Raw genomic sequence first — 27,121 nt, 5'->3', positions numbered from 1 at the left:
TATTGTTTTCAGTTTCCGCTGGGGAACTTCGTTACTTTGTAGATTCTGGAACCAATATGGCCAGAATCTGGCTTCTGGTTGCTTGAGGCTGTTAAGTTGTTAGGGAAGCCTATTGCACTACCAGAGGCCCGGGTTCGAATCCCAGAGAAGGCATGGTATTTGCAAATATATAGTGTGCGCGCGGCATGGGGTACTCTAAATTTAAGTCGAATCAAAAATCTTCCCAAGAGGTTGGTGATAGGAGAAGAGTGTTGGGTGAACTTCGGATCCGGGTGCTCTACATTAAAATTCGGGGAGGAACTGAGCGAAGTCGTACTGTCACCTGAAAAGTGCTCAAGGCTATTGCCAATGTCAAGAACGATCTTGCTCTCTTTGTGACGATGAAATTTGAGGGCTTGTTCTGATGCTTTTGTCAGACAAGTGTAGATAGGTCACAACAATAACACATAAATTACATAGTAATAATATACAGCATATTTGATTAAGATTATATATTGATTGTTATTAAGAAAGTTCTTTAAGAACTTTCGTAGAGGATGTAAGGAAAATTTTACGCTTATTTTAAATAAGATAATTAAGTCCTTAAAGGGAAAAACGAATTATTTAACGTTTCAAAATTATGACTTTTATAACTTTCTGTAAATTAGGCTTAGCGTAAAATTTCGCCGAACTTGAGCGTTACTCGTATATAAGCAAACTTTTATCACTCCTCAAAACGTTAACAAGTAGTCTTTCAGCAACAAAAAAGCTATCCTTTGGACATAATAATCTGTACCTGATTAAATAATGTCTCCTGTCATGAAAAAGAGCCTTTTACGACAGAAATGAGCAACCAAAACCTTTTTTCAAACAGTCAAACACCGAGTGTGCTCTCAGATGTATGTAATATAAATAAATACCTTGTCTGTCATTCTTTCTTCATTTTTAGCGTAATGTTAAATAAATTCAATGAGATAGTTAATGCTTCGTCATAAAAATAACAAACATACTTTGCCAACTTAAAGCTAATGTAGGCCTCCTCAGCAATTTAATCTAAATTAAATTATTCTCAGAGTCCATGTGAAAATACCTTTTCGGCTTCCTATATTTTCAGTTTCGATGGATTTATTAGGAATCAAGACCACTTTATTTCGAGGAACGCTTATGTCTTAATTTATTTAATTCTCATTCGTTTCAAAACACGCTGGTTACGATAGATTAAGCAAAACTCAGGCACCTTTTTTAATACTAATTCAGAAGTCAAACAACAAACAACCTTTTTTAACGTTTCCATTATCATTTATCAGAAGCCATGATCAGCATTGCTTCATCTCCGACGTAAGCATCAAATGCCCTAACGTGAAAATTACTTTAAAAAGCGTTTATCCAAAATATCACGTTATCCCCATCATAAGCGGAAGAGAGTAATAATCAATATCGTAAGCGAGTTTGTTTTCTTCCAGTACTAGTTTTTCCTCCCTTTTGCAAAATAAGCAGTTTTCAACACAGGAGTTATTAAGTTTATGTCCTTAACTGGTAAGTGCTGTTAGTATATTTACTGAGTGTTATTAATAACGATTTAACATTAATGATTACAATTTATTTTGCAGTAAAAAAGGAGCAAAGGTACAGAGGTAAAAATATCACGCCGTAAATTGACGATATGCTATGCATAACAGCCTGTTTCGTTGTGCGCAATGTCTTGGCGCAATAGCAAATATGATATCAGGAAACAAATGCAAAGTGACTGCCTAATTTAACACACGTGAATTGGAACAACAAACATTTTTGCGATGTTTTGATACCAAAGCTAAAAAATAAGAAGATATTTCTCGGACGATGAACGCACAATTTGTGGTGCATGTGTATTACTTCAACAGTTTTAAGAGCGACTCCTTTGAGATGACATCTGCCAGCAAGAAGTTCACTGCATACCATAGGATTAAAAAAAAAAAAAATGCGACAGTAGTTATCCAGATTTGTTCGCTGAATATTGTTGCCAAATGCCCAGTTGCGGTTACATAGTTTCCTCATAAAGCGGGTTAGGGTTGCTAGAAAGTGGCAGGAAAGGTAGGGTTACCAGATGTGTCGAGAAATCGCCTGTTTGGCGAAATTTGACGAAACAAATTGGCAATATGCCATTGACGGAGCTCGAACGTTCTAGAACGCATTCCCAGCGTTTTGATTTGATCATGTCTTCTGATAAATGATAATGGAAACGTTAAAAAAGGTTGTTTGTTGTTTGACTTCTGAATTAGTATTAAAAAAGGTGCCTGAGTTTTGCTTAATCTATCGTAACCAGCGTGTTTTGAAACGAATGAGAATTAAATAAATTAAGACATAAGCGTTCCTCGAAATAAAGTGGTCTTGATTCCTAATAAATCCATCGAAACTGAAAATATAGGAAGCCGAAAAGGTATTTTCACATGGACTCTGAGAATAATTTAATTTAGATTAAATTGCTGAGGAAGCCTACATTAGCTTTAAGTTGGCAAAGTATGTTTGTTATTTTTATGACGAAGCATTAACTATCTCATTGAATTTATTTAACATTACGCTAAAAATGAAGAAAGAATGTTCTTGAACGTAGGTTAAAGCTATATATACTGTTGCGTGCGTACGGGTTCGTTATGAAATGAATGCACAAGTCCGATGAACAATGAACAAAAATTTATTATTATCACAACAAAAATGCTTAAATTTTCTCAAATTATCATGCAGTATTACAATATCTCACAGTAGTTATCTTTTAACTACTCAAATGTACAATAGAACGTAATTCAAAACAGCTAAAGAACGCTAATCCGCGAATTCGCTTTTTCTAAACAACAACAAACTAAGCAACTACAAACTGAGATGTTTTCCTCCTTTTATAAGATTTTAAAATCACGCGCTAGAATTTTCCAGCACTTTCTCGAAATCAAAAAGAGATATTTATTTATTTAACGCACGCGCTCTTGTATTTTTAATTTTTCCGGCTTAGCTTTCTTTTAATATTCGTCACGCGCTGCACTGCGCGAGAAATAAAACCATTTAATTTATAATTGAACTAACATTAGCTTTTTTTAAATACCAAATTCGTAACACTGTCCCCTTCCCAAGGACTGCACGTCCCGGGCAGTACAATCCCTGGACAGGAAGCTAAACTTACGACTGTGGCTTAAATGCAACTGAGGCATAAACATTACATTACAATATCAAACAACATGAACAATAAATGCAATAACTAACTTAAACAAATCAAATACTATCAAATACAGAATACAAAACAAATCAAATACACATTTAAAAACAAAAAAAGGACCGTGGTCTGATACTATTTACAATTATTTACATTACGTACTATGGCCATAGTAATAAGCTAACCTGTCGTAAGAGTTCGAAGACTCCCGGATCCGAACCACGACGTCATTCGTGTTCAGCACTGTATATAGACCATCCGAAGGTGACTGTAATTTAGGACTCAGTCCTTTTCGTTGAATTGGGTTTCACAACCACACCTTGTCTCCTTTGTTGGATCTCTGTCTAGTAGCTCTTGTGTCGCATCTGGTCTTCATTTTCTCCGTCGCCAAGTTGACTCGCTTTCGTTCAGAACGCTGCATCCCCTCAAACCGGGCCTGGGCATCTTGGATGTGTTCCTCAGGCGATGAAGGCGCATCCGTAGGGCGACTAAACAGGCGGTCACAAGGCAGACGAAGGTCTCGACCGAAGAGCTTCTGGGATGGAGAATAGCTGGTAGTCTTGAGTTTCTTTTCGACCCTGGTATGATTTCGGCAGCTTCCCGAGCTCGATCTTTCGGACAAGGCGTCGACATTTCCAGGCGAGGATCCCTTTTGAGGATGGATAGTCATGCCATCAGATGCTGAAAGCAGCTTATTGTTTTTGAAATCTAAGGAAAAATTGTATTTCCTTAAAAAGTCCAATCCGAGTATGCATGGATGTGTAATATCCGCCACATATGCCGTGTGATGGTAGGCGGCACTTCCAAACGTGATGTTTACGTTTAACTTACGTACCAGACTTGCATACCAGAAAGCATACAGCGGAGAAGCATTTTGATTCCTTGTGAATGTAACAGGCTGTATCATCTTCTTTTAACTAAAGAACGTTGTCCTGTAAGTATAATATTTCCAAGTCGTATTAAAGAGATAAATGCTGTTTCTTACAGCTAGTCGCCTACTTTTTATCCTTTAATAAAGCGCCGTAATCTGTCCAATCCCAAAGAACTGGAGAGAAGTTTAAGGAAAAATGAAGAAGCAAAACCATATAATAAGCTTGTTTCGTGATAGTACTTTTTAAGGAAATTAGAGGTAATTTGAATTTTTCTCATTTAGGTGTTAAGAAATAACCACAATTATTGTCCTACTTTGCAAGAAAATCTTTTGTACTTTTAAAGACGTTAATTTTGTGAAAAGAGATTAATGGCAACCCTCCAAAGAAGATCCTCCTCCTTGATTTTAAACGAAGCTTCTTCCTTGGTTCAATAGGTCAGTTTAGTTCTTTTCTCAAACTTAATAATTTTCAGTTTCGGGAAAAACACTATTCATAAATAAATGCTCTCTCAAATAAAGCAATTGTTCTTATTCCATAAATTCTTATTTGCAGTATTTATCTTTGGACAGGTACGAATAGAAAGTAACCAAATCTGCATTTTTAATTATTTTAATAAATATATGTTGTCTTTGTTGTTGCTGTTGTTGTTATTGATCCTAACTGGTTAGCCTAACTAACTAATTCCGTTCTAAACTGGTAACTGGCTAGACTAGATGCATGAGTCCAAGAGACGGAACGAAATATATATCCCAATGTAATTATTTAACTCAATTTGTAGTTTTTCTTGCGCGTTACTCACGTTTATTCTTGAAGCTAAAGAAAATAATGTAATATTATTAAATAATATTAGTAATATTAGTAATGTATAATTTAATAATTTAAGATAAAGTAATTAGAACCTCTTCCATAACGCACATTCTAAATTATTGTAAGCATTGATTTTTTTTAACTAGCCTTCAAACTTACCCCTTGTAACGCGCAAAGCAAAATATTGAACATTCCACAAAAAGAATTTAGAAATAATAATATTTCCACCGAAACATTTTTATATTACATTAACAAACCCGGAAAAATATTACATTATTAATATTAAAAATAGGTAATAATGTTGCATCGGTACATTATTAACTATTTTACATTGTTAATATTAAATATTACATTGTTAAAATTAAAAATAGGTAATAATGTTGCAAAATTTGATAAACAGGTAATAATGTTGCAATAAATCATTATTTTCACCTCTACGAAAATGATCGTTAATTAAGGAAGATATATTAGAATTTCTTTATTTCAAAACTCGACATTTCGGATAAACTGATTTTTCTTACCATATTATTTGGCCTATTACGCTGCGTAGAATAATTTACAAACAGAAAACGCGGATACAGAACTTTTCTCACTAAATGAACAAAACAATTTTCCCAATGCGGAACAACGTGAACAAAAGTATATTTAATACTATTAAGTTTTTAATAACATTTCTTCCCACTTCGAATGCGAAGAACGTAAGAGCATAGTCTGAGGAATATTCCTCTGAAGATGACATTCTATTTACAGTTCATGAAAGGAATAAAAATATCTTAATTTTGATAAGTCTACAGGGCATGATTATGGCTGTGTTGTGTGTTGGCAAAATGTTACACTTGTATGAGCAAATCACTGGTAAACGCCTAAACTGTGACTGATGCTGGTGCCTGATTGCTTGAAACCTAAATCTTATGGCTAAGGATTAAGCTCGAAACTAGTGAAATGTTATATTTGGGAGTTATATTAAGGTATAATCATCTCCAATGTTTCAGTATTGATTAAATTCAATTTCTGCCTCGCTACTAATCAATAAGAGGTTTCAGTTGATTAACATTTCCGTCTCTAAATAATCCGCGTAACATTAAGTTACTTTAAAGCACAAACGTCAAATCACATGTTATTTCAACACTGTGCTTTCAGATTTCACGTCGTAAATTATAAATATTGTTGCGTGCATACGGGTTCGTTATGATATGAATGCACAAGTCCGATGAATACAATACATAAAACAAATCAAATGCTATCAAATACAAATCAAATACACATTTAAAAACAAAATGGACAATGGTCTTATACTATTTACAATTATTTACATTATGTACTATGGCCATAGTAATAAGCTAACCTGTCGTAAGAGTTCGAAGACTCACGGATCCGAACCACGACGTCATTCGTGTTCAGCACTGTATATGGACCATCCGAAGGTGACTGTAATTTAGGACTCAGTCCTTTTCGTTGAATTGGGTTCCACAACCACACCTTGTCCCCTTTGTTGGATCTCTGTCTAGTAGCTCTTGTGTCGCATCTGGTCTTCATTTTCTCCGTCGCCAAGTTGACTCGCTTTCGTGCAGAACGCTGCATCCCCTCAAACCGGGCCTGGGCATCTTGGATGTGTTCCTCAGGCGATGAAGGCGCATCCGTAGGGTGACTAAACAGGCGGTCACAAGGCAGACGAAGGTCTCGACCGAAGAGCTTCTGGGATGGAGAATAGCTGGTAGTCTTGAGTTTCTTTTCGACCCTGGTATGATTTCGGCAGCTTCCCGAGCTCGATCTTTCGGACAAGGCGTCGACATTTCCAGGCGAGGATCCCTTTTGAGGATGGATAGTCATGCCATCAGATGCTGAAAACAGCATATTGTTTTTGAAATCTAAGGAAAAATTGTATTTCCTTAAAAAGTCCAATCCGAGTATGCATGGATCTGTAATATCCGCCACATATGCCGTGTGATGGTAGGCGGCACTTCCAAACGTGATGTTTACGTTTAACTTCCCAGTTATGTCGATCTTGTCAACAGACGCAGTCTGAAGGGTAACACAGGATGGCGTCAAAATAAGTTTATCTTTAAACTGTTCAGCTAAATCTTTCCTAATGATGGTAACATTAGCTCCTGTGTCAATGATCATATTGCAAGGAACTCCATCGATATTCCCATTGATGGACAGTCCGTTATTGTTGCCACTCACTACAGAGATCTTAAGCGCTTTGAAACAGGGTTTTTCATTATCTGGCAACCTCCGTTCCTTGATATGGTCATTAATTTGTTTCCTGTGGTGTTGCTCAGAAATTGTCTCAATTTTCGTACCCTGGGGTGTTCTGCAATTCTTTCGTACGTAGCCTTCAGCTCCACAGTTCCAGCACTTTGGTTTCTTGTCAGTCCTTTTCCTTCCCGTGGCATTTAATTGTCTGTTTAAATCGTATGCCTTATTTTCCGTGCTCTGGGGAGTTCTGCAGTTCCTTCGTAGGTGGCCTTCAACACCGCATCTCCAACATCTTACAGCCACTTTGTTCTCACTGCTACTCCGTATCAAAGCATCGACTTGTCTGGATAAATCATCTAAACGAGCCATCAATTGGTCCCCTGGGTCGTGGACTCGCGCAGCTCTGACTGGGTAGCGGTCTCGACGAGTGGCTTGCTGGGCTGCCTCAAATTTCATGGCGTACACTAGAGCACTTTTTAAATCTTTTACATCCGCCATTCGTAGAGCTTTCTGTATTTCAGTATCTCGGATGCCGTCGATAAAGTATTGCAAGGACAGGATTTCCCTTGTTTCTGTCGGGCATTCCGAAAAGGCGAGATGGGACAGCCTTTCAACATCCGCAGCGAGCTCCTGAAGTGTTTCGGTAGGCTTCTGTTGACGAGATTTTAATTGGAGCCTGCTGTAGTCTTTTAAACACTTCTCCCCAAAGCGCAACTCCAAGGCGCCGGACAGAACTTCGAAATCTAACCTTTTGTTTTCGGGAAGAGTCTGAAGGATATCCGCTGCGTCGGCTCTTAGAGAAGCGGCGAGATGACAGGCCTTAGCTTGGGAATCCCATCCATTCGCATCCGCCACGATAGAAAATTGTGTCTTATACACCTGCCAGGAGGTCTTCCCATCATATGTAGATAGTTTCAGAACGGAACGAGCAGGCATCGATAAAAATTTAAAACCTTCAGAATTGTTTCCTACCGTCGCTATGCACTTCTTTAGGCTGTCAACTTCTTTGGCGACGGCAGCAGAAACCCTATCATCAATTTGTTGTTCGACGGCAGAAACTCTCTCTTCTATATGTTCTTTTACAGAAGAAATTCTTTCTTCTACTTGTTCTTTTACCGAAGAAACTCTTTCTTCTATTTGTCCAACTTTAGTTTCAACCGCGTCTATTCTGCCTTCCATAGCCTCAAATTTATTTTCTATTACGCAGGTAATTTCTCTTTTCATTTCGTCCTGACCTGCTTTCATCTCGTCTTTAAGGGATTTCATCTCTTCCTTAACGCATTCCTGGCCCAATTTCATTTCTTCCTTAACGGATATTTGACCAGCATCCATTTTCTCTTGTACAGCTTTTATATCTTCCTTAACGGAGTTGACGGCTCCTTCCATCTTTTCTTGGAAAGCAGCAAATGCAGTCATCATTTGCCTGAATTGTTCTTCCATCGCTCTTCTTATTGGCATTCAAATCCCACTTCTGACACCAAAAATTGTTGCGTGCGTACGGGTTCGTTATGAAATGAATGCACAAGTCCGATGAACAATGAACAAAAATTTATTATTATCACAACAAAAATGCTTAAATTTTCTCAAATTATCATGCAGTATTACAATATCTCACAGTAGTTATCTTTTAACTACTCAAATGTACAATAGAACGTAATTCAAAACAGCTAAAGAACGCTAATCCGCGAATTCGCTTTTTCTAAACAACAACAAACTAAGCAACTACAAACTGAGATGTTTTCCTCCTTTTATAAGATTTTAAAATCACGCGCTAGAATTTTCCAGCACTTTCTCGAAATCAAAAAGAGATATTTATTTATTTAACGCACGCGCTCTTGTATTTTTAATTTTTCCGGCTTAGCTTTCTTTTAATATTCGTCACGCGCTGCACTGCGCGAGAAATAAAACCATTTAATTTATAATTGAACTAACATTAGCTTTTTTTAAATACCAAATTCGTAACAATACTCAGCCTGTGTGAGGAGAGAGTAGTTTTGAATTCAGTAGTGCAGTAGTGACTTGAGTTTGGAGATTAGTTTGAAAGCGATCGACCATGTCGAAAGCTGTACTTAAGTGCTTTGACGTGAAACTGTCTTCACCGTTGTATCCTGAAGGCTGTGTTGCCAATTATTTTAGCGTATTTGTCATAGTTTTTCGACGACGTAAACATGTGTTTGAATCTGTCCTGTGTAATACTGGATAATAAATTGTTTTTTTATTCTGTATCGAGTAATATTGTCAATTACTCCAAATCCTCGAACGCGTAGAACACAGCAGTATTTACATTTTTACAAATCCAGACGCTTCAAAAGCGTTGGTCTTGGAAATGAGACGAAAAGCAACATTAAATATGTAAAAGTTATATCAATCGTATTTCATTATATTATGTTAGTTGCATTGTACGCAGTATCGGTGCGTAGTAGCAAGTAGAAAAAAACATATTTAAGATATAATTGAATTCACCTTTTCACTAACATGCGGTTCTCAACCTTTTGACTAACGCGTACCATCTAAACAAAAACTGAAAAACTTTAGTACAACCACTACATTTTACAATGATAATTTTTCTAAGAGCAGTGCCTAAATTATAATCTTATAAAAATAACAATGCTTTATTTTATTACATATAGGCGTGTACTTTTAATCACAATGTTTCTCAAGACAGAGATTATAAGGAGGGTTCTTCGAAAATTATTGTTTCCCAAATAAAAAGTTCAATTTTCACGGTACCTTCTTTCGTCCTTCCCCACAAAAACTCATCAGTTAATCAAATATCTATCACGCTTAATAAATTAAACATGGAAATGCTTTTTACTTTTCGATTCAAAGAAGATAGCAGTAACTTGTGGCTTTATAAGGCAAATAACAAAATTAACGAAGAAAGTAAGTTAGTTGTTTTATCCAATATAGCCCTGTAATTCGTTATAAAAATCAATATTTGTTTCTCATATTATCTCTAAATCTCATTAAAATAGCTTAAAGCATAAATTAAACAGTAAATCTTGAACTACATTAAGCAGAGTTGTAAATGAGTGAATTTCTTCTGTAATGTCTTAACAAAATTTATACAAAATTGTGTCCAATTTTTGTATATAACTTAATAAGCATTTTACTAACGTCAGGATTTACTCCAGGAAAGCTTCAGGTTTTACTCCATTTTAATTTTTGAATTTAATAGTTAAAAATACTTTGCTTCTTTGCGTACCATCTATTGCGTATCACCTGTTGAGAACCCCTGCATTAGGCCATTTCAGCCAAGACCCTAATTTGTGCCATCCTTCCTTAGTTTGTTTGCCCTTGAATTTTTTAAGAATGATGTCTGTTGCTTGGTTCAAGAAACTTACCCCTTACCAGCTGCTAAATACAATGTAGTTATAATTAAAATTCCACTTTCAAATGGTCATAAAAGAAAAACTACTGGACCAAATGTTATCAAACTTAGTCATCGTGTAAAAGAGGTCATAGGAATTTATTTTCCGCGAAAACAAAGTTAACAAACTGACCACCAGGGAAGAAATAGCGCTGTATGCAATATTGTTAAACGAAATAAGGGGTCGGAATCCAACTTAACCTTTCGTTACATGGGTTTAACATGTTGTTTACCCTTAAGAAACATTGACCTAAGTAAAATTACTATTTAAAGGCGTTAAAGACAATAAAATTCGAGTACGTCATCAGTGTAACGGAGAACTTCGTCAGTGAAAACCACAAATTAGAGATTAGAAAATGTGAGATAGCAAATCACTTACAAAAGTGTGGGCATTCAGGAAATCGTTTTCTTACAGATCACTAATTTGTAATTTTTGAAGTCCGAATTAGGCCCTAAGACATGAAGATATAGGTTTAAAACGTTTTTAATCTCATCTAAAACGGAACTCTTTGTGGGATGAGGCAAAACCGCAATGGCTAGTAATTGGCTTACTGCAGGAAGACGAAAATGATTTATGCAAATAATCTGAACAATTTGCCGTAATTGAAAGATGCCATACACAGACATGCCCGTAGCATTCTTTTTGATATGCTAAGAGCAGCTGTTGAGGATGCCGTAATACGATTTAACTCGCCTTCGGAAAATGATGGAAGCCACACTGAACATGCTTCGCAACATGTTTCAGAAACCATTAAACACATTTTAAACCGATGTCTTAATGTCTTATTTAGTTTAACAATATCGCTTACAGCTTCTTTTCCCCCCTGGTGGTGAGTTTTTAACTTTTTTTTTGGGGGGGGGGGAAATAAATTTCCATGATATCCTCTACAAGATGACCAGGTTTGATAACATTTTGTCCAGTAGTTTTCCTTTTATGACCATTTCAAAGTGGAACTTTAATTATTACCACCCTGTATAATGAATAAAATAGAATTGAATCATATCACTGGAGCAATGGCAAGAATTTCTGTCTTGAAGGCTCCGTATTGCTTCAGTAAATGTCATCACACTTTAATTTTTATGTACTAAATGTACGTAAAAATTTCAAATTATAGGACTGTGGTAACTTTTAGCTACGGGAGCATTGTTTAGTAAATGGTACAGAGAAGAAAATACTGTCACAGTGATTATACAAGTACGCACCGTAAAACACAAAATGTTGAAGTCTCAGATGTACGTAATTAGTACTAGTAAAATTCGTTAACATAATTTAAAAGAGAACAGAAGAAATGATCAAATTCCAAACTTCAAGGTCAAAATATCAGTAGCAGAAGCAAAATATTTTCAAATTTTGTAACACATTAGGAAACGTGTATACGTCCAAATCTGAAATTGCATGTCCGGATCACCAACGCACAGGCTGTTACAGCCTGATTTTCACCACTGATAAAATTAAGAAATTCTTTTATATTATTGTGGCTAATAATCAAGAGAATTCATCAATAATCTCACCTGAAGGAACAAATCTTCTCTTCATCGCATATTGTTTGAGGATCTGGAAAAACGAAAGGCTGTTCCTAGTTGATAGCAACATTCCAGAGACCTAATCATGCCTGTAAAATAGGATTAAAAATTTTAGAAAGGGATAACGAAACATGGCACTCTTAATTCAAGCTTAAGTAGCCGAATCAGTTTGGAAGAATTCAGAGTGACTCAACACAGGATCGTGCTCTGCACACTTTCTGAATAAAGGAAATGTTACTCAACCTTTATTGGAAAAATACTCACGCACGCAATAACATAATTGTTATATAGTATATTGACAGAGATATTTCGGTGAATGCTTTCAAACACATACTTTAAAAAGAATCCCAGAAATAAATTCAGTGTGAATGATTAAAATGAAAATAAGAAATATTATGAGCATCACTTTTATATGGAACTTTTTTATGTAAAATTTCTGGCATCGAATACCTTTTCTTTCCTCAAGAAATATCTTCCAAAGCGATTTTGCTATTTACTTAGTAACTCGATCACCTAAGAAACTTAGTAAAATATTTAAATATTTTAAGTTTTATTTTATTTTATTTATGTATATATTTATTTTAGCTAATATTACTTAAAACACATTTCTAAAACTTGACTCCGTAATTTCCGTAATACAGAAATCGAAACAAATTTCAAACAATAAGGAAAATGTATAAGCAATAAGCAAAAGCAATAAGCAAAAGCAATAAGCAAAGTTCAAATAAGATACATTTAATGCAATTTTCTCTAATTCGACATTTAGAGAGGCATTATGTTAAGGTGGCTTCCTGTCATTTTAAGGGATGATTTAGTAGTGAAGAATAACTTCCCTGGATCACCTGTTAAACTAAACCTGATCTATAATTGGACAGCAAGAAATATTGGATATAAAGACAAATCACTCAGGCGAAGTGTAATTTACAATTTCTATAACAACATATAAAATTAACTTGTTTGTAAACTTATGCGTTTCTCTGGATAACACCATATACATATTTATGAAACAACAGAAACTCTAACTAAAGGTTTATTGCTTCTAAACTTCCAAAACAATTATATATATTGCTGGGAAGTAGCAGATACTGTAACAAAGTTTCCTTTATTTCGATTTATGTTCAAGTTATTTAACATAAATTAAATTCAATTTGTGAGAAGGATAAAAATAAAATCCAAATTATAAAACGTATGCTTTGAGAAACAAGAGAACTTGTTATTAAATTCCTACAATTTTCAAAATACTAATAAAGATAGTTCCAATTATTGAGAAATAATAGAATCTACAACTGAAATTGTACTATTGAATATAATCTTAGTGTACATTGTTAGGTTATCAAAAACATATTTAAAACTTCAATTTTTAGACTCGTAAGCATCATCATACTGTTAAAACAACACTTAAATTTTATAAAAAGCATTGCTTCAAGCAAATGTAAACGTTTTATAGTGTGCCACTGAATTTGTACTGAAATATAAAATTATTACGCATTAATGGTTCCATGATGCATCATTCGACGGAAGAAACTAAGCCATCGGTAAACTTAGCTATCATGTACTATATTCAATCAATATTTCAATACGAACTTCAGGTGGAGTTGGTATTTTTAGCTTTTTCATGCTTCGCTGGAGTCAAACACGAGAGCAGAGAAGCAAATGGACTTACGTTTAATCGATTTGCAATGCATAACCTGATAACTTCTACGTTAAGCATTAAAATTAATAATTTAATCGAAATTAAAATATTAATTTTAACACTTAAAGAAGAAGTCTTATGAATCGTAATTAGGGAACTCATTTAAAATGTGATTGATGAATTAAACTACATTAAAAATTATTTTTATGTACAAGACAAACAGTGAAAAATATAAATCGAATTTGCTTAATTCCGCTTTACATAATTTGATAATAATGGCATTAATTTTAATAACATAAAAATTTTCGAAGGCTTTCAAATATTATATGCCCAATGGTAATTTTCTTAACGGTTTGTGCGTTACCGTTATTTTTTAAATATCACGCTCTTTGAACTGAAACCACATAAAATTCAGTTCAATAGTAATCAGAATTTAAACGACGTTCAAAGGGGCGTTTTTTAACGTTTTGTTTATTATCTTTATTTATTAAATATTATGTTCTTCGCACTCAAACCATAAAATTCAGTTCATCAGCAATATCGTAAAATGATTTTAAAATGAGCATATCTTTAGAATTTCGGATACACAGTCTCTCGCGCTGGGGATAAAAATGTTTCTTCTGTACAACGTTGCCATGGCTCGCTTTGAAATCCTTGAGTTTGTTAATCAAAAATTCGTTGACGTTTTTACAAAATATGAAATCGATAATAAAACAATTTCCAGATTCCAAATTAGGGCTACCAGATGTCCATATTTGGTGAAAGATTACGTTATTCAAAATTTGATGTCTCTAGGTACCGTTGTTTTATCACAATGCGAGAAACATACATACATTTATGCAGATTCTTCATTATTTAATTTCTTCAAATATAATACAGGGAGTTAGTATTTGGTGGCAACAATCTTAAAAGTGAAACAAGCAGAAAGTGAATCGACGCAAAATGCCAAAACGAAATTAATAGTTCTTCTGGGCAAATTGCCCCTTTGGAGTAATAATATTTAAAAACAGCATATCTCCCATTTTCTGAACCACTTTTCGAAATTGCAGTTTTATAAACTTCTTAATAAGAACTAATGCATTATTATTTTAAAATCTACTTTTCTTTATTTTTCTTTCTTTCGCGTTGAGAAGAATGTAAAGCTACAGGCTGAAAGAAACTACCCATATACACAAAGAATTAAAATTTGTAAAAAGAAAAAAATATTTGATAGTATGTTCTAGGTGAAAGGTTCATGTTACACATAAATTTTACATTTTATAGAAGAATATTTCTGTTAATTATTTTTAAGCAATAAATCAAAAGATTTACATGAAGTGAAAAAGAAAGAAGAAAAGAGAATGAAAACATGAAAGATAAGAGTTAAAGGAAAAAAAACAAGTTTGATTATATTCTTGGGTAACTTTTCTTCCCAAATATTCAAAAAATATTTGACTTAGAAAGTTTTTAACTCCAACTATATTGGGGAAAAAGCGTTTATTTGCCTTTTCGATCTCAGTAAAATTCCGAAAAAATGAATATTCTTAATTTAGTATTTGATTTTTGTTATATATTACGTCTTATTTCCATTTTAAATGAATTTTAGGAATTAAAACATTTAAAGATATAGTTCACGGCAAAAATAACTGGTGTCTGAGCAGATACCTTTCACTGAAATTCTGTTTACCATCAACAGAACATAGCGTTATACTTTCTTAAAACTTACATGCTGATACAGGCAGTTTCTATTCAGAAGTAATCATCATATATACTTATCTGGTATCTAGCTTTTAGCTGGATCCTCAGAGGTCATTACACTTTATGTTGCTTAACCGATTAAAGAGGATTAGAATTCAGAGCTGAGTTTGACAATGTAATCTTCAAAGAAATGTGCATCAATTCAATACATCAGTCTCATTTGTTCAGTTAAATCTATTCCCATTTTGCTGTTAAATTCCACTTCAACATTTCTTAAAATATTTCAAATATCTGCATCATTATTACTTTGGAACTAGACCAAATAGCATTCGTATGACGACCTTTAAGTGTTCAAAAAGTGATTATTTTCACTTATAATAAACATATAAGTCTTATATAGTGAGTCTTATTAAAGTGTTAGTCTTACAAAAGTTATTGTTTTAACCTTTCTATTGTTGAAATATCTCATGAATTTTTTCTTGCGTATATCGCTGTGTTTCAAAAGGCATGCTAGACATTTTATAAAGGTCGCAGGTTTAGAAATGCGCAGCAATTGTTTGTTTGAAAGCTGCCTACAGCATTCTTATCAATTTCGTTATCTACAATTACTCAGATTAATTGAGTATTTGTCCCTTTTTCTCATTTAGGTGCTATAAAGGAGATCGTTAAGGAATAACGCTTTTTAACCATTGAATCTCATTCCCAAAACAGCAAGTCCTATGCAGAGACGGTTAGTAAACTTCGCTTTCTTCGCGTATAACATTTATCCAACTGAAACGACAACTGTGCGTAAAGGTGACAGCAGGTACCTGTAGTTCTCTATATGAAAGTACGATGTGAAACAGACTGCAAGCTAAACCTGGACTCGTGGGGTAAAACATCACACAGACCCACTGTCCACATTGCATGTTCTCTACTCCAGGCTAACCGCTGACGACAGGGAGTTTCCGTGAGCGAAACACAGCTGAAAGGCCTGTGAGAATATAGAACAATTTGTTCAAAAGTCTGTACACGATTTGCTTTGAAACTCTCGACCCCGTTGCTGAAAACAGCGACAGGTCTGGTGCTGTGCTCCATCTGCTTTTTTTTGGTAGTTACTGGTCGTCATTTGACGTTCTGACTCGGAGGAGGTTAATTTACAGCAAATTACTGAAAAGTACGCTGATTTGTATTGCCACAGTATCTCTAAAAATCTTTATTCGGCGTGTTACATTAATTTTAAAATATTTAGGTGTCAATAAGTTTGAATTACAAATTGTAAACGAACAGAAATTTCTTGCGTCTTATATCTAAAGATACTTACTTGCCTTTAGATTTCAGATAGAAAACAAATATAAATTTGAATTTTTAATTTGGTAGTATTATTGTTGTTTATGCAGGTTTTGACATACGTTTAGGAATTGATTAGACATTAAAGGAAAACAGAAAAAAAAATTAACGGAAAGAAAAAGTCTGTTAATTTTAGCCAGGGAGAGAAAAGTAAAATTTTAAGAAAAAAAGCAAGTATAAAGGAAAGCATTTTTGAAAATGCAACTGAATGTTATTGAAATATATTTTCATTTACACCCTATTCAAAAGAAATTAAACATTAAATGCAAAATTTCAAACATATCATAAACTTACACACAACACACCAGATAAAACCTGTACTGTAACGTCTACTGTCATTTCTATCATTTTGAAATCATTGCGAAAGATGATACTTTGGGCTATTCCAAGTTCCTCGCGTACTTCCTTCTGCGTATACGCCCACATTCCAGGCGGCCGATAATTCTACCACGTAAAAAATCATCTGCATGCGTACTCTGTGTCATAACTCTACGGTTCTGGCACTGAGGGGCTTCCAGAACGCTTATGAAAAATTTGACTTCTTTGCTACCATTCCTTATATACACTTCTCTTACACTTTAGTCATTGTGACGTATCGGCGTCATCTGATGGTTTCCTGTAATTTGCATATTATTCTTGAAGATATATACCATATTTGTACAGGATAAATTTTTACCTTAGAGGGCGATTTCCGTGTGATTCTGAATTATTCTTAATTTATGGACATGAGTGTATATTAAAGCACGGTGGAGCAGAGGCTAGCGCGTTCCGCAGCAGTACCATATGTCAGGGGTTCGATCCTCGGGCTAGGCAAGGTTAACCCAGCCTTTTATACCTTCAGTAGGTCGATAAAATGAGTACCAAGTTCGCTTGGGGACCAAACACCGAGGGTCCTGCGACTAGCTGACTACTTGTCTAGGGCATAGGCTCATCCAACCCAGGACCCACGGAGAGGATAGCAGGTATCGGGGCACTGCCTATTGGGGCTGTTGTGCCACAGAGTTTTGTTTCATGTACGAGTATATATTATCATTGAATACATACAGGGGTTGGAAAAAAATATGGAAACACCTTTAAAAAAAACATGTTTCTTTGCTTAGGAGTATGGTGTAGGAAACCCGTTGGCATCCAAAACACTTGCAGTCTTCTCGGAATGAATAAATACAGTTCCTGTATGTTTGCAAGGGAATATTATACCATTCTTCCTGCAAAACGGTGGCAAGTTCAGGTAACGATGTTGGCGGTGGATAACGAAAACGCACTTTCCGTTCCAATGTAGACCACAAAGGTTCAATAATATTCAGGTCTGGTGACTGTGGTGGCCAGGGCAGATGGGACAGATCATCCACGTGCTCAGAAAACCAGTCCTGGACAATGTGAGCTGTGTGAACAGGGGCTTTGTCGTCTTGAAAGACACCATCACCATCGGAGAACAAAGTTTGTACCATGGGATGAACTAGATCGGCCAAAATGTTCACATAAGTCTTGGCAGTCATGTGCCCTGACACAGTTATCATGGGGCTAGCAGAGAGCCACGATATGGCTGGCCAAACCATAACAGAACCCCCGCCATGTTTCACTCTTGGCAACAAGTAGTCTGTATTATAGGCTTAAAATGGCGTTCTCCAGACGTAAACTCGGCCAGAAGTGGGAAACAATGTGAAAGAAGACTCGTCAGACCATATTACTCGCTTCCACTGCTCTATAGTCCAGGATTTATGACTTAAACACCACCTTCACGATCACTCAGGACACACTTTCGTCCGCGCTGTGATTTAGCAGATGATGTTTTTTCGCTTTTCAAATATGTGGAATAAATCTTCGATGCAGTACCTCTTGAAACACTAAACACCTCGGCTGCCTTGCTTACGGAAGCACCTACCATACGTGCTCCAACAATTTGCCCACGTTCGAAGTCTGTTAACTCTGACATAATGCAATGACAACCTCACATAACAGTACTCCGACAACAACTGAACTGTTTAGCACATTTACGAAGTTGTATAGGTGGCGTCAGTAGTCAAAAAAGCCAGCGCCACCTACATATTTCATTAAAATCAATCTTTCTTTTCAAACATGAATTTCACAAGGTGTTTCCATATTTTTGTCCATCCACTGTACCATCTCTTTGTAATCTGCTGCTATCCTTGAAGTGCGTATCTGGTGTGTTGTGTGTAAGTTTATGATATTTTTGAAATTTTACATTTAATGTTTAATTTCTTTTGAATAGGGTGTAAATGAAAATATATTTCAATAAAATTCAGTAGCATTTTCTAAAATGTTTTCCTTTACACTTGCTTTTTTCTTAAAATTTTACTTTTCTCTCCCTGACTAAAATTAACAGACTTTTCCTTTCCGTTAATTTTTTTTCTGTTTTCCTTTAATGTCTAATCAATTCCTAAAAGTATGTCAAAACCTACATAAACAACAATAATACTACCAAATTAAAAATTCAAATTTATATTTGTTTTCTATCTGAAATCTAAAGGCAAGTAAGTATCTTTAGATATAAGACGAAAGAAATATCTGTTCGTTTACAATTTGTAATTCAAACTTATTGACACCTAAATATTTTAAAATCAATATAACACGCCGAATAAAGATTTTTAGAGATACTGTGGCAATACAAATCAGCGTACTTTTCATTAATTTGCTGTAAATTAACCTTCTCATAGAGAGCCTTCGACGTATTAAGCTAAGATATAAGAGGATTTTAATTACTTTCCTTGTAAAATAGCTGTAAAAGTGCAGTTGCATTGCATGCTTAACCGTTTAAATTCGAGAAAATACAGTAAATATATTTTACATTTTTAACTGAGCACATAACTTACATTTATCTTTAATGATAAAATTTTTTTAGCAATTCTTATAAACGTTAGTTTTATATTTTATAACTGTCGTGCAAATTCGTTTCAGTTACGCAATTCGTTACTACTTACAAAGAAATAATTCTCATTTGTATCTTTATCCGAAGTTTCTCTGCAGAAAATGGATCTACTGAAGACTCGTACACATTAATGTAGGCTTGTTTTGGCTTTAAATTGCTGAATATATTTGACAGTAATAATGTTGTCATTCTCTTATGATGCTGTAGATTTAATCACGATTTGTAAGCGCTTTTGTTCTTCTGCTCTCCTTCCAACTCAATTCATTTTAAGCCTGTCTTATGGTAATCCGATTACATTACAGTTTACTTAGAAGATGACGATAAATCTTTCACTGCTTGAGTGCACTTAAAATTCGAAATTGAAAATGATCTTTCAAAGAGAAAACTGAACAGTTGTAGGAAAATTAATTAAATCGCCTTTTGAGAAAACTCCGTGACTTTTCCCAATTCAGTTGGACAGCTCTTTCGGTACGTGATGAGCGCGGAACCTATTAAGCAAGAATTCCAATCAGCAGACGGACACAAAGTATTTTTCATTACTGATATTTACGACGGCAGCTTTGTCATGGAGTAATTTTAAAGGGTATTGTCCAATGCATTAAGTTTCACAAAGCTTACGCTAGTTTTGCGTTTCATATTATCAAGGTGTTAAACCGAAAGTCGAAGAATACTTTTAACTTTTTCTTTGAAAAACTTTGAACTCTTCATTAGAAGAGCTTTGTTGGTTGCTTTTACTAGCAAAAGGTGTTACAATAATTTTTACTTTTCTTAAGCCACTGCTTTGTATCTTAATAATTTGTTTTCATTCTTTTCAAAGTAGTTTAGATGAAAAGCATTTATTTATTCCTTTAAATATCATCTGCAGTATTATAGAATTAAAATTTGTAATGGAAAGTAATTTGTTATCCCAAAGGGACGGTAGCCCAGAAGGGCTATTAGTCTCAAAACGGCATTTTATGGCGTTTTACTATATAAAGCGAATCACCACCAAATATTATCGCCCTGCATTATATGTAAAGAAATTAAATAAAGGAGAAAGTACATGAATGTAGGTATGTTTCTTGCATTCTGGAAAAAAACGACTCTACTTAGAGCCTTAAAATTTTGAATAACCGAATCCTTCATGCGAAATTAGGGCACCTGGAAATCTGAATTTTGAATATGTTTTATGATCTGTTTCATATTTTGTCAAAGATTGAAGAATTTTTGATTAATAAACTGAACGATTTCAACGCGAGTAATGGCAAAACTTTGTGCGGAAAAAAAAACATTCTTATCTCCAGCGTGCCAGACTGTCTATCGGAATTTCTAAAGATATGCTGTTTTAATATTTTGTATTATCGTTGTTGAATTGAATTTTATGTGATTTAAGAGCGAAAAACATGATATCTATATATATATATATATATATATATAAAGAAAAACGTTTGTTTGTTTGTCCTCTAATAACTCAGTCACTACTATAGTTATCGTCACCACCTGCCTTTTACTTAGAAGAGGCATCTCATACCTTTCTACACAAAACTAACAAACATAACTTACCTTGAAATATTTAAAATGGAGTTTAAAAATTGCAACTAATTTTGTCAATCGAATTACGGGAATTAACAGCCTAAATCTAATACATAAACATACCATTATGGGAGCTCCCAACTAAACATCTTTCTGTCGCTAATTAGCAATTATTTCTGAAAATAATCGATTATTAATTAAAGCTGAAACTTTATTATCTTATCCATTATAAAAAGGTTTGCTACTAATATGAACTTTTCCTTAGCCAGATTTGCAGTAATTTTTCGCCTTAATTATTTTCTCAATCCTCAAACTTTAATTTCGTTGTATTTAAAAACTTTGAAAAATTATAATTCATGGAAAGAGAGATTTAGGAAAACTGTTAGTCTAAAATGAATAACAGATTCAACCTCTAAGTACCTAAATCCGTTAAAAACGTTTTTTTTTTTTTTTTTTTTTTTTTTTTTTTTACATTTTCATGCAAACAAATAAGAAAATTGCACAGGTTTGAATCAAAACGTTAAGCAATATTTATCTTTTCAGATTCCAAGTTAGTAAACAGTTAGACTTAGTTTGGAATTTAAAAGTTATTCGAGAGAAAAATCCTAAAATAAAAGATGCTACCGCGGCAATACTATTGACTTTTCCCTCTCCTTACTTGGGAAAAGTAGACTTTAATCAAGTCAGTCACACTTGAATCAAGTTTTATAATCTTTATTACAGAAAACAAGAAGCGGGTAGAATGTTTCTAATGAAGTGATTTAAGAATTAACTTAAACAAGAAGTCTTATGCATAATATTAAGAACATTGCATCAATACATCAAGCACAGCTATCATATTAATTAAAATCGAGCTTTTTTTCAATTAGTATCGGGTATTCTGTTTTTTTAACTTGCTCATATTTCTCAAATTAATAATAATAAAACAAAAATTTCAATGCACCATTTTTTTCAAAACTTTTGTTCATATTCTTAGAGTAATTGCTAGGTTTACCTGTTGTTATTCCTAGTGTAATTGTTATTGATTGTAATTTATTAATGTGCAGTTATTTGTATTACGATTATATTGTATGCTGCATATTCTAATGAAAAATATAACCGGGCCGATGAAGAAAACCAGTCTTCTAAAAAGGGGTCGACACAAGAAAGGTTTGCGAATCTCTGATCTAGATTAGAGTTGGAGAGACTCTGGGTTGCCACCCCCATGGGGATCGCGGGACCTGCAGCAGGGGTCGCCAAAAATTTTAATCATTTTACAATTACCAAATATTTTGACACAATGTATCTGAAAATAGATAAAGACAAGACAATACAGACAAAGAAAAAAAAACGTTTTGACGCATTCTTTTTTATAATATAAATATTCATTTTACTTGCGTTGCACGTGACGCTGTCATTTCATTTGTTACTTATTTAAAATTTTCCCATTGTTCCATGTCTTAAAATTAGAAATTAAAGTTAATGACCTAAAATTGCAATAGTATATTACAGAACAAGTGGAAAAATTGACAGTTTCACTCACGCGTGTGTCGCATTTTCGCAATGCATATGGGGTACCACAAAATTTTCATAAATATTATGGGGTCCTGGAGACGCAAAAAAAATCTCAGTGATAAAAGGGGTCGCGACTGAAAAAAGTTTAAGAAACCCTGAAGAGGAAAAGAAAGGCAAGGAGGGTAATTTGTGACAGCATTGCTTTCCCAGGATTTATGACGTCACTAGATCTATTTTAAAAGCATTCTAATGTGAATGGGCTTGTATTCTCATTATGTTTTTACATGAATTGGCTTGTATTCCTGTTAAACATGTGGTAACGTAAGAAACCGTTTATAACCTGCTTGTGCAATCTCGATTGAGTGAACTTTAGATAAACTTTACTTAATAGAAGGGATAATAAAATAATTCAGTTATATTTTGAGTGTAAAATATTTGTATTCTGTTTACAAGTACTTCGAATTGTAAAAGTAATTTTACGATCATTAGTTTAAATCGAAGTTGTGAAATTGTTATTAATTGAAATAATTGTTTTTTACTCTGCATATCAACAGTAAGCCTAAATTACATTCTCGTTTCGGCAGGATACTGTTCAAAAACCATCTGGCGTACCTAGATCCTATCCATGTATGACTAACCTTCTAGATCAATGTGATGCCAGTCATCCGTTACCAGATGTCGCTTTATCCATTGTCAAGACTGGAGGATAATAAATCTATCACCTTCATTCGGAATAGAGAGTATTACGCAAATACCTACCTACAAAGGCTAAGCCTTTGGTAAACTAATACAAATTTCTGAGCAATTAATTTGGAATTTATCGTGTCTAAATTCCCGGACTTACCGGCCGTCAACGCCCGTTTCTAAATTAATTAAATTAAGAAGTAGGGTTCCTGTTTAAATATTTTCCTTTTGCTGTTTTACTGTGTCTCAGCATTTTGCTGTAATTGAGAGACTACTGTGTGATGTTGTCTTTAAAAGATGGTTCAAGAGTAAAGATATTTGTGATTGAGAAAGTAAATTATTTTTTGTCATTTTCCATGCTGCTTAATTAGGTGAATATATCAAAAGCAATATTTTATCTCGAGACATTAACTGCAAAGAATTTCATTAGATGTGACAGTTTTCAGATAATTAAATGTTTCTTAATGAAGCTACACAAATTACTCTTCTTTTCTCATTTGATTTAGGAAAGTATTAATTAAGGTTTCATAATAAAGCGCAATTTAATGAAGTTCACATCCATCTCAGCTTTTTGTATTGGTTAAAATGTGGCAATGTTCCTTACAAGTAAAGAAAAATCGCATTATTCGAAGTAGCTGCAATGGTATAAACGTTCATCCTTTATAAGAATGTGCAACATGCTTACTGAAACTGAGTATTAAAGAATTAAAATTATAGTAATTGAGAGGTCATAAACAAGAAATATTATGAAAGACCTAATAATTTAATTTAAAATATTTTTATTTATTAAAAACATAATTAAATAAAAACTTTGGCGTTGATTTAATTTTTCTTCGATTCAGTATTCAATATCGCAGTTCCGGATAAATTCTTATTTTTGAAAGATTATATGACTTTACAATACAATAAAATCTCCCGATTTTGTTATTAATTTTAATAGCCATTTTATGGCTGCAGCTAAATGTATGTATTCGCTTAGTAATCCGAACATTACGAGAATAAAAATTCACATAATAGACAGATACATATGTTCCTTGACTTTTCTCTTCAGAGAACAATGTACCCAGATTCGTAAGCCTGATGGAATATATGACATCACCAAACAAGCAAGTTGGTCCCCAATTTAAGGGCTTGCAAGTAAAGGCAGGCAGGTTACAGGTTAAGGAGGACGGGGACGCCTGGTGTTTAACATAGGTAAACAGGCGTATGTCCCGCGCCCTCCACTATCTAGAAACATCAACTCCCTGGAGCCCCAGGAGGCTGCACCGGGAGTTCATTTGGATCTTAAATAAATTTGTTACATGGCCATACAGGGGCTATAACTGATGTAAGACATTGTGTGGGAACGTAGTACATATGTTATACATAAAAATTACAAACAGCCGTTACATAAAACACATTAATATACACATTAAAATTAATTAAAAATATGACATGGAACACATAATGCACAAATTACATATACAAATAAATAAATAAATAAATAAATAAACACAAAGAGGGGGAACATATCACATATAAACAAAGACTATTAAAAATCCAATATGCATAATGCGCTGTGCATAATGCAATACGGGAATGCGTTTAAGTGATATGTAACAAAATGATATACATATAGTACGGGTTACTTATGTTAAAGGTTGTGCAATATGAAAGTACATAGTTTATGCGAAATGCACAGTACAAAAGAGAAAATTAAATACATGCAGATTACATGGTGTACATAATACAGATTGCAAGTACATAATGCAGATAATACAGATAAACAACATACATACAGAATACATAGTACTTTGTGCGTAGGACAATAGTGTTACATGATACGTGGGATTACTTAACTAATTAATATAGTATACATGATACATATCTTTTGGAGGTGCATAATGCGCAATACAAATAAACTACATACGTACAGGATACATAGTGCACTGTGAGTAGGATAATACTGGTACATAATACTTAGGATTATTTAACACTGATTAATATACCATACACAATACTGATTCTTGTGGAGATATTACGCTTAATTTGATATGCAGATAGTGATTGACATAGATTATGCACAAGTACATAATGCAGATTGTTAAACATAATACAGATCTTACATAATACATGATACAAGTCGCAGATACATTATAGTCACCTACACTGTGTGTGATACAGGTACATACTTTGTAGGGTTTATATTTATTTTACCTAACATTTATTTTAAGTTTAAACTATCTTTCCTGTCAAGCCTTACTTTCCCCTGGAACTGCCAGTGCCAGAGTATGTAAATTTTAGTTGAACGCGCAAGGATTCAAATTATCAGCGGACGTATTCTGAATAGAAGGGAAACGAGTTCGAGGTGTGCTCTTCTTACTTCACGAGCGCGGAGGTAGTTAGCCAGAAACTGAAGAACCCCGCGTTTCGGCCTGTGTGCTTGCCTTGGAGAATTGTTAATCGTTCAACGTGATATTTCAAAGTTTGCTGAAGTAGCAGCGGTATTGTAAAACGCGGTGAGGTTAGTTACTTTTAGAGAGCCTCGTAGTTAGAGTCTTGTTATTAGTTTCTTTTCAGGTTCTTATTTTTATTTTACCGCCGAGTTGGCGTAGTTTGTGAGCGTCAAGAGCACGCACTTGTAATTTATTACGTTGAATAAAAAGGGACTTAAATCCTTAGCAAGACTCTGTCATTTATCCAGTTTCAACAGTCACCTCTTGGTTGCGTGCAAGTTGGAGGCGCGCAACTCTACAACTTCATAATACAAATTGCGGGTTATGCGCGTTACATAATACAGATTGTTATAGAATTAATATGCTTAATTTGAAATGCAGATATTGATTGACTTATATATGTATCCGGTATGTATACCGGATCAATTGCATGAACTACAAATTGGATATACGTTTGGGTCGCATATGTTGCAGTTGCAACTTGATACGCAATTGGTACATTATACATAATACAGATTGCAAGTACATAATACAGGTACATAATGCATACAAGTATGTAGTACAGATTATACACAATACATTACAGGCACCTGAATCACACAAGTACAGGTACATATTACATAATATAGATTGCAGATTATACATAAAATACAGATTGCAAGTACATAATACTGGTACATAATGCATATGGGTACATATAACATAATATAGATTGCAGATTATACATAAAATATAGTACATAAAATACAGATTGCAAGTACATAATACTGGTACATAATGTATACAGGTACATAGTGCAGATTATACATAAAACATAATACAAATTACAGATTATACACAATATATTACGGGCATTTGAATTACACACAATACAGTAGATATTACATAATATAGATTGAAGATTATACATAAAATATAGTATATAAAATACAAATTGCAGTACATAATACAGGTACTTACTGGTACATAGTACAGATACATAATACATAATGCAGGTTGCAGATTATACATTGTCCATAATGCAGATTGTATTACATATTACAGTTTAGACATAATACTTAATATAGTTTGCAGATTATACACATTATAGGCAATTGAATTACATATAGTACAGGTACATAATACAAATTGGAGATTATACATAATACTTAATACAGATTGTGGTGGAATTAATTTGCTTAATTTGAAATGTAGATAGTAGTTGACACATATGATATGTGTATTTCATCTAATGCATGTACTTCAGATTGTACATTTGAGTCACATATTTTGCAGTTGCAAAGAGATTTGCAATATGAGACGCGATTGGTACAAAATACATAATACGGATTTCAAGTACATAATGCATGTATATAAGGCGTACTGGTACATAATACATGTACGTAATACGTAGTGCAGGTTGCTTATTATACACGATAAGTAATGCAGATTGTTGTACATAATACAGATTATACATAATACAGTTCGCAGATTATACATAATACATTACAGGCACTTGAATTACGCATAGTTCTGGTACGTAATACATATCACTGATT

The 27,121-nt window shown here is 34.0% G+C and overlaps 1 protein-coding gene across 3 annotated transcripts in view; it reads right to left on the bottom strand.

Annotated features, from left to right (window-relative positions):
* The window catches only part of LOC118193914 (neuropeptide S receptor-like), a 1,011,430-nt gene that overhangs the window by 861,380 nt on the left and 122,929 nt on the right, over positions 1-27,121 (bottom strand). For all 3 annotated transcript variants that reach the window (XM_085811422.1, XM_085811424.1, XM_085811423.1), the window contains exon 2: positions 11,921-12,021. The gene's annotated coding sequence lies outside the window, so the exon portion shown is untranslated. The remainder of the gene's footprint in view (positions 1-11,920; positions 12,022-27,121) is intronic.

The sequence above is a fragment of the Stegodyphus dumicola genome, chromosome 2 (assembly GCF_044657685.1).
Source record: "Stegodyphus dumicola isolate Sdum_Otavi_A_Nest chromosome 2, ASM4465768v1".
Taxonomy (NCBI): Eukaryota; Metazoa; Arthropoda; class Arachnida; order Araneae; family Eresidae; genus Stegodyphus; species Stegodyphus dumicola.
This window is presented reverse-complemented; position numbering and strand designations above follow the sequence as displayed.